Below are 9,185 nucleotides of genomic sequence, written 5' to 3' on the forward strand. Positions count from 1 at the left end.
GAAGCTTTGGCGTGTGCGCAATTGCTCCTCGACTTTCCTCCTACTGCAGAAAAGCCCGATGAGTGGAGAGCCACCATCCGGAGCCTCATTGGCGTTGCCAACAAAGATGAACCGCAACCAGTGGGGCCCCCAGGCCGGCGCTCCATCGAGCCACCGCATGCCAGTGGTGGAAGGGCCGGAGGTGCTGCAGCCATGGTGCACTCTCCTCCTCCACACCAGCCACCGCGGGTGCCGGTCCGTCGTGATGACGCTTGTGATAACATCTCCATAGCGTCATCCGACCCACGGACCCACCGCGATCAGCGCCAAGTTCTTCGGGAGCGAGCCCGTGAAGACGCTCGAACCACCATCGAGCGCCGGCGCGACGCACGCCACCAGTCAGATAGGCGGGCGGGGCCCACTATGGACCAGCAGCATCGGGAGGCTCTGGCGGCCTACCCTACGAGGTGGGTTGCCTGGCCTTTTGTAACACCCACAATGCGGCTATATCTCCCACGTGTCGGGGCACGACTTAGAGGCATAGCCGCATGGTAGGTTTGTCGCAAGATGGGTAATCTTCACACAATCCCATGTACTGAATAAGAAAGGAATAAAGAGTTGGCTTACAATCACCACTTCACACAAATAACAAGGTAAACATACATCATCCAGAATACAATCAAGGTCCAACTACGGAACCAAAATAAAAGAAGACAACCCCAAATGCTAGATCTCCGATCGTCCCAACTGGGCTCCACTACTGATCAACGGGAAATGAAACAAAACAATGATCAAGATCTTCATCTAGCTCCCACTTATAGCTCGGTTGCGTCATCTGCACTGGTGTCATCGGCACCTGCAACTGTTTGGAAGTAACTGTGAGCCACGAGGACTCAGCAATCTCACACCCGCGAGATCAAGACTATTTAAGCTTATGGGTAGGAAAGGGTAGTAAGGTGGAGCTGCAGCAAGCACTAAGCAAATATGGTGGCTAACATATGCAAATAAGAGCGAGAAGAGAAGCAACACAACGGTCGTGAAGTTAAAAGTGATCAAGAAGTGATCCCGAAACTACTTATGCACAACCATAACACAAGAACCGTTTTCACTTCCCGGACTCCGCCGGAAAGAGACCAACATGGCTACACACGCGGTTGATGCATTTTAATTAAGTTAAATGTCAAGTTCTCTACAACCGGATATTAACAAATTCCCATCTTCCACATAAACCGTGGGCACGGCTTTCGAAAGTTTATAGCCTGCAGGGGTGTCCCAACTTAGCCCATCAGAAGCTCTCACGGTTAACGAAGGATATTCCTTCTCTCGGGAAGACCCGATGAGTTTCGGAATCCCGGTTACAAGACATTTAGACAATGGTAAAACAAGACCAGCAAAGCCACCCGGATGTGCCGACAAATCCCGATAGGAGGTGCACATATCTCGTTCTCAGGGCACATCGGATTGTCCAAGCTTCCGGTAGGCGGGCCCAGAGTTGCCCCTGGTGGCCACCGGCGACTGACAGGTTGGACCAACACTCAGAGGAGCACTGGCCTGGGGGGGTGGTTAAAATAAAGATGACCCTCGGGCTCCGGAAACCCAAGGGAATAAGGCTTAGGTTGTTAGGCAAATGTAAAACCAAGGTTGGGCCTTGCTGGAGGAGTTTTATTCAAAGCGAACTGTCAAGGGGTTCCCATAACACTCAACCGCGTAAGGAACACAAAATCAAGGAACATAACACTTGTATGACGGAAACTAGGGTGGCAAGAGTGGAACAAAACACCAGGCATAAGGCTGAGCCTTCCACCCTTTACCAAGTATATAGATGCATTAATTAAAATAAGAGATATTGTGATATCCCAGCATATCCATGTTCCAACATGGAACAAACTTCATCTTCACCTACAACTAACAACGCTATAAGAGGGGCTGAGCAAAAGCGGTAACATAGCCAAACAACAGTTTGATAGGAAGGTTGGTTAGAGGCTTGACATGGCAATATGGGAGGCATGATATAACAAGTGGTAGGTAGCGTGACATAGCAATAGAGCGGACAACTAGCAATCAAAGATATAAGTGATTTCGAGGGTATGGTCATCTTGCCTGAGATCCCGCAAGGGAGAAGAACGAGTCCATGAAGAAGACAACCGGACGTAGTCGAACGGATCCTCACAACTCCGGAACGAAACCGAAGCTAACGAGAGAAGCAACCCGGAAAGAAGCAAACAACATAGTAACGAAACATCACATAAGCATGGCATGATGCACAAACAAGTATGATGCATGTCCGGTTTAAAGAGGCATGGCATGACAAAATGCACAAACAATACTACAAATTAAGTGGAGCTCAATATGCAACGAGTTGCATATTGACGAAACACCACATGACTTATTTAGTTCGATCTCGTTTATGTACCCAACAATATTAAATGTTGATTAACATGGCAAGAGGTGAAGCATATGAAAACTACCTATCTAGACAAGTTTAAATGAGGCTGGAACAACAAACAACAATTCTAGAAAATCCCCATGTGCATATTATGAATTTGATACTGTTCTGCCCTGAACCATATTTTAGAGTTGTTAAACATGCAAAGTAAAGTCACCATGTTAATCTATGCATTTTTCTACCCCATTTACATATAAAGATTATTAAATTTGAAGCTACGGTTATTTAGTTACGAAATAAATCATTTTAGCATGTCATTTGAGCAAATTTAATCAAACAACATTTTAAACATTTTAAACATGCATGAAAGCAGCATATTATGAAACTAGATGAAATTCTAAGCACTTTTCATATTTAAAGTTTTTACATATGAGGCATAGTTTGTGAGATATGAAATGCATGATCTAGAGGGACTTTTCTGCAAACTGGTGTTCTCTGGAATAATAGGTAAATTCGCTGGCAGGAAAAAAATACACTGGGCCGGTTCTGGCTGGCCCAACAGTGCACGGTTCAGGGGCTGGGCGGATGCTCACGTTGGGCCTGGCCCGGTCAGTGGAGCAGGCTGCAGAGGCGGTGTTGGTGTGGGCCTTGGTGGATCGAACGAGGAGATGGAGGGGGCGCGGTCAACGCAGGCGCTGGACTTGGCTGCTAGTCGTCTCCTTCATCAGAGACAGAATGAAGGTGTGATGGCAGGGGAAAACAGAGGCTGCCGAGGGACTTGGGGATGGGCGCCAGCGACGCGGACGAGACGAAGGAGGTCTCCGAGTGAAGAAGCTCTAGGCGGCGAAGGACGGCGAGCGAGGAACCGGGCGCAATGCAGGTCGAGGAGGGGTATCCCGGCAGCGAGCTGCTCCACCGGAAGCTTCCTGTATGAACGAGAAAAGGAGGAGGTTCAGAGAGGGAGAAACAGCAGACGGAGAGACAGGGCAATGGGGCGGCGAGGCATGGCTCACCCGAGGGGCTTGCCGACGGCGACAAGGCAGGGCGCCGCTGGTTGTCGCGGGAGCGGCGCGGTGACGAGGCCAACCATGGCAGAGTACGGCAGGGCGGAGGAGCTCAGGTGCTGCTGCTGACGATGGAGGCGAGCTCCATGGCAGAGGGCGTGACAGCGCGTCTGCTCGTTCGAGGAGGCAGCACAGGACGCATGCATAGAGCTCGTTCCCGAGAGAGGACGACGGTGGCGGACTTGACGCGATCCCGGCGACGCGGACAAGGTGAGGAGGAGCGGAGGTGGCATGCACTGATCCTTGGCGACTCGCGGGTGAAGGAGGAGTTCAGGTCGTAGGCGGCCATGGCGTTCGGGGATGGAACTCCTATCGTTGCTGTCCGGAGGGAAAAGAGGTTAGGAAGGAGACAAAGAAAGGAAGGGAGGATGAGGGACAGTGGTGCTCAACTGTTGCAGCGCCGATGGTCACCGCCGAGGTCAAGGCGGGGCATGCTCTGGCGGACGAGCGTCGAGGCTCCGCTTGTTGCCTAGCAGGGAAGCAAACGGACAGGGGGGATTAAGGCAGGGGAGGAAGAAAAAGGCACGGAGAAAGAGAGATGCAGGGAGCAGGGCGTCGCACAGCCTGGATCCGGGCGCTGCTGGCTTTCTGCCGGCGACGACGACTCCAGCAGGTTCGGGTGGCCCGTCGGGGTCACACAGCCGAGGCAGGGAAGACCAGGCGAGGTGTGTGGGTTGGTCGGGAATGCAAGATGAGGGAGATAGTGGCAGCCGGTTGGTTGGGAGAGAGATCGGGAGGGATCCCGAGGAAGAGGTAGGTAGGTGGCGGAGGGCAGGGGAATGGATGGGACATTGCTCCTAAGATTTAGGGTTAGAGTTTAGTTTATATAGCAAGGGGATATCGGCAGAGTTAATTTGGATCCTCCGATCAAAAATCAGGCGGTTGTGAACAAATGGCTTAGGGGAGTCCAACAAAGAACCGAAGATACTTAGGAGATGTTTGGAGAAGATCCAGACCCAACGATCACGACTGTCCGGGTCAGGTTCGGGTAAGGTTCGGACGCACACACGAGGGGGTGGGTCTGTGCAATGTACAGAGGGACTCCGGTTTAAGCAAGAGGGAAAACGAAGAACAAGGTTGGTCTCGAACCGGTCAACGAAGGCAAGGGGGGACGCGTCAATTACGAACGGATGCAAGCTTTATGAAAACATGCAGATGCAATGCACATGATGCTATGATAAAATGCAACATACAAACGAAACACATGACAACAACGAAAAAACATGGAAGGCGTCTGAAGCGTCGGTCTCGGAGCATCACAACACTCCACCACTACGAGAGGATCTCGTCCCGAGATCTAGGATGGCACTGGGGAAAAACAGAAGAGGAAGGGGAAGAGGTAAAACTAAGTTGCTTCTTCGACAAACGAGTGAAACCAAAGAACCTTGATAGGTTAACCAATTTTGAGAAAAGAATACGACGGAGATGAACAAAGTTGAAAACACTCTGTTAGAAAAGAGGAACAAGGATGAACAAATTCGGACAGCACTCCGGTTGAAAAGAGATGTAAGACTTGATAAGATGAAAAGAACTTGAATGAAGGACACGACACTCCAGTTGAATGGATAAGCAAAGGAAAGAACATGAACTTTGACACAAAATGGGATGATGGGTCGAAGAGTGCAACATCACAATGCCTCCGGAACAAAATATAGAAAGGACTGAAAGAAATGAAGAAGAAAACAACATCTTCTACGTCGAATGAATTTGAAAGCATCCTTAGAAAGAAGGATTGAATGGAGTTGTTAAAAATTAAAAAACAAAAGAATAAGGTTGTAGTGGGCTTATGGAAAACATCTCAAAATCTTGAGGTGAAATTCTGCCACTAACGAAAAACAATAGATTGGATTGATATGAACAAGGAAACGAGAAACTTATTTCACTGGGAGGATAAGTGAAGAACTTGGGTCATTTATAAGCACCATAAATAGCAACAACCCTTAGGGAAAGCTTTAGGTGAAATATAACCCAAGACAACTCCAATGAAGAGATTGATGGGTTGCAAAGGATCTCATGAACGAAGAGAAAATGACAAGTTTAACATATGTCATTCCGGACAACTTGTGAATCATGAAACACGAAGGGAAATTGTCAAGAGTGACATAACACCACGTCAAAAGATAAGATAGGAAGAACTGCAATTTTGGATTGCACGATGAAGAATAAATGAAGTATAGCTTGGTGGATCTTAGCTTCGAGAAAAAACTTGAAGAACAATTGAAGAATGAAAAGAATCCTTGACGAACCACCATGTTGAGCCTCCATGAAGAACTCCGGAAATAAAAGGATGATAAAAAGAAAGAGAAGTTGAAAACACAAGGTGAAGCCTTGTAATGATTTAGATGGATCTTCGTGACGATATAATTGAGAGATCTTGGAACTCCGGGAAAAGAAAAGATGAAACAATTGAAACCGAGAATTTGATGAGCCTCCGGAATAAGGAATTGAATTTACTCGATGAAACAAGAATAAGAATTACATTATGCTTACCCTTCACCAGTTGAAATTGATGACAAGCAATGGATTTGGCATACTACTTATTCTCGTAGAAAGGATTAAGATAGATATGGCGCAAACTTGAGAAAGGTCTTCAACGATCCGCCGATAGGATTGGAAAGAACGAATGAATTGATATGAGAACATAGGAAGAGGAATCTTGAACAAACCACCGTAAGAATTAAAAACGATCAAGGAATAGATAGCGAAACACCGGGAAGAATTAGCAAATGAACGAAGATGCTTGATTAGCGAATATTTGGATGATGCACTGTCAGGACCCTGATTCTAAGTCACACCGATCTAGCATGTAACACATCATATCACTTTGCGGCCTCACACACGGTAATCCCACGGGTGTCGCCTTACCTGGCCCGGGACCGTTTGCGCCTTTTGGCTCACGTATACGATAGTGTCGCTAGCATCCATATGATAGAGATTCCGGGCCGACATGACTAGTCGTGAACCCAAAGTGGCACTAACTTATCGGGACATGCATACATGAAACAACACCGAGCATGTCGGTCAGCAGCGTGTGAATCCGGGCTATAGCAACTGGGCTAACAGGACTCCGGGAATCCGGGCTGTAGCAGGCTAGCAGGACTCCATAAGTCACCGCGTGACATTTCCCCGAAAGGACAGACACAGGAACGATGTGAATCACACGCCGGCCAGTCTAAGTGTTCCGGAGCAGTAGTGCTGGGCTAGCAAGACTCCGATGAACCAGGCTGTAGCAGACTACCATGGCTCAGTGGAAGCACTAGACCACATTTCCCCATAAGAGAGGCTACCAAGGATAAACAACTAGGTTGTCGGATCCCACACATAGCAATACACGTCACATGTATGCATAACATGCAAGTATGTGTCGTACAACATGGCATCACAACATAACTCAAACTCATATAGATAAAGGCCCAGAAGAGCTACATAGCATTAATACAAACAGAGGTCTCATGACCCATCATTCAGAGCATACAAGCAACGGAAGCATTACATGTTTGAGTACAGACAACTACAAAAGAAAAAGGCTGAGAAGCCTGACTATCTACAAGACCCTCCCAAGGGTACAAGATCGTAGCTGAGGTAACAAGCTACTCGTCGAATTCCAAGCGGTACTACTAGTGAGACAGATGTCTCACCTGCAAAACATACATAAAGCAAACATGAGTACAAAGGTACTCAGCAAGGCATACATCAGATCCTATCATCCATGCATTTGTATCAAGAAGGTGATGTGGGGTTTAGTTGCAGCAAGCCAGCTTGACTCAGTGGCTATCCTGTTCTACGACAACGAGAAACTTCTTTGAGGTGAGGCAGCGCACACGAGTCCACTAATCACCACATCAATACACTACTATGTATTCATCCCCGTCTCTCTACGAGAAGACCATCCATAGCACTCACACTTGTCTTGAGCATTTTAGAGTATCCACTTTAAGTTGTCTATGTACCACGTAAGCATCCAAGAAGTCCATAATCGAGGACACGACTATTCGAATAGATCATGATAACCCTGCAGGGGTGTACTTCTTCACACACACTCTCACCACTTATCACCATGTACACGTCACGTATCTCCGCAACCTTCCAGCGGAAGCCTGGCGAGGGTGTCGGCCACGACCTGACTAACCACACAAGACTCTGGTCCAGGTTTATCACCTATTCGGGTTCCATCTGCAAGGAGACCCGGCCGGGGTTTCGCTCACGGCCCCAAACGATGTGTACAGGGTTCCCGAGCCCACCATCCGGGTGCCACTCGGTACACCAGGCCACGGTGCCTAGTCTGTCCCCAGTCCACCCTGCTGGGTGCCACTCGGTAGAAAAATAGCACTACCTACAAACACCAGAAACTATTTGCAACTCCTGGACAGAGATCAAGTTGGTGAATAAGTCGAGAGGGGCACTTAAGCATTCCAATGTGTGGTAGTAACTAGTCATTGGACGACATACACGGAACTCAGTGCTTAAGGACGGTTCTAGTGAGACAACCCACCATGTACTCCTACATGGCCTCTCACCGCTACCTTTACCAAATCGTGTTCACACGCTTAACTCTCAGCACCAAAACATATCGTAACACTCCAATTCTTTCCCGATGAATCAGACCTGACACAAGTCTAAGCAATTGCAGGCATGGTATGGTAGGAACACAACATGGCTCAATCAACTCCTACACATGCTAGTGGGTTTTAATTATTTACTGTGGCAATGACAGGTCATGTAGAGGAATGGGTTCAACTACCGCAGCATAAAGTAGCAGTTAAATCGATGTTGTCCTAATGCAATAAAAGAGAGTAGGGCGAGGGAGTGGGATTTTATCAGAATGAACAAGGGGGGTTTGCTTGCCTGGTAGATCAACAGGGGGGCACTGCTCCATAGACAGGTACTCTGGAGCACTCTCCGGAGCAAGACCTATCGAGAAGGAACGGTGTCGACAATCAATACACAACCATATGCAACAATATGATGCATGAACATGGCATGAATATGTGATGTGTTTTGAGCTAATGCATTTAGCATTCAACTTGGAAGAGGTCCATTTGAACCAAAGGTTCAAATGCAACTCTAATTTAAGTCCCTTTAAATGCCATAAGTGTGTTTTCATATATACAGCATGTATAGGTTGGTTTGTCATGCATGAACATGGTACAGATGGATAGATTGAATTTTCCTGATAATTTTTCATATATAACTTATTTCAATCTGAGCTACGGTTGAATTTCTATGATTTTTTGAAGTTTATAACATTTTCTGGATTTTCCTGATTTAATTTAATACCAGAAAATGAATAACTGCGTCAGCATGACAGTGGCATGACATCAGTGAGTCAACCACGGCTGACCAGGTCAGACCTGACGCGTGGGGACCACACGTCAGTGACTCAGTTAGTTAACAGGTTTAATTAGTTGTTAAACTAATCCTAAACTAGAAATTAGCAGGGCCGGGCCCCACATGTCATTGACCCAAAGGGGTCAAAGCTGGGTCAACAGGGGGTTAGACCCGGTCAATCCCGCTGGCGTTTAGCTGCCAGCGAAGCAGAACACGGCGGAGGGGCTCGGGATCGTCGCTCCGACGACCATTTGGGCGGCGGAGACCACGGGCGTGGAGCCAACGCTCTTCCGCGTCATCTGGAGCAAGTGGGAGAGGCGGGGACGACCGGAGCTCGCCGGAGCGGAGCCCGGCATAGCGGCCGGAGCACGGCTTCAAGCGGGAGCGAGCTGCGGGGCACGAGGAGGCCACCCGAGGGGCTCTGCGGC

General features: G+C 48.1%; 1 long non-coding RNA gene across 2 annotated transcripts; it reads right to left on the minus strand.

The window, feature by feature from the left end:
- Window positions 1-2,110: 2,110 nt before the first annotated feature.
- Window positions 2,111-4,205, minus strand: LOC125548374. Of its 2 annotated transcripts, XR_007301046.1 has the most exons (5): window positions 3,991-4,205; window positions 3,820-3,898; window positions 3,379-3,747; window positions 2,959-3,291; window positions 2,111-2,170 (listed from the first exon to the last, which is right to left on the minus strand). It is a non-coding gene; the product is annotated as an uncharacterized LOC125548374 (long non-coding RNA). The 2 variants fall into 2 exon arrangements; XR_007301045.1 differs by lacking the exon at window positions 2,111-2,170 and having other exon boundaries at window positions 2,721-3,291.
- Window positions 4,206-9,185: the final 4,980 nt, after the last annotated feature.

The sequence above is a fragment of the Triticum urartu genome, chromosome 3 (genome assembly GCF_003073215.2).
Source record: "Triticum urartu cultivar G1812 chromosome 3, Tu2.1, whole genome shotgun sequence".
Lineage (NCBI taxonomy): Eukaryota > Viridiplantae > Streptophyta > Magnoliopsida > Poales > Poaceae > Triticum > Triticum urartu.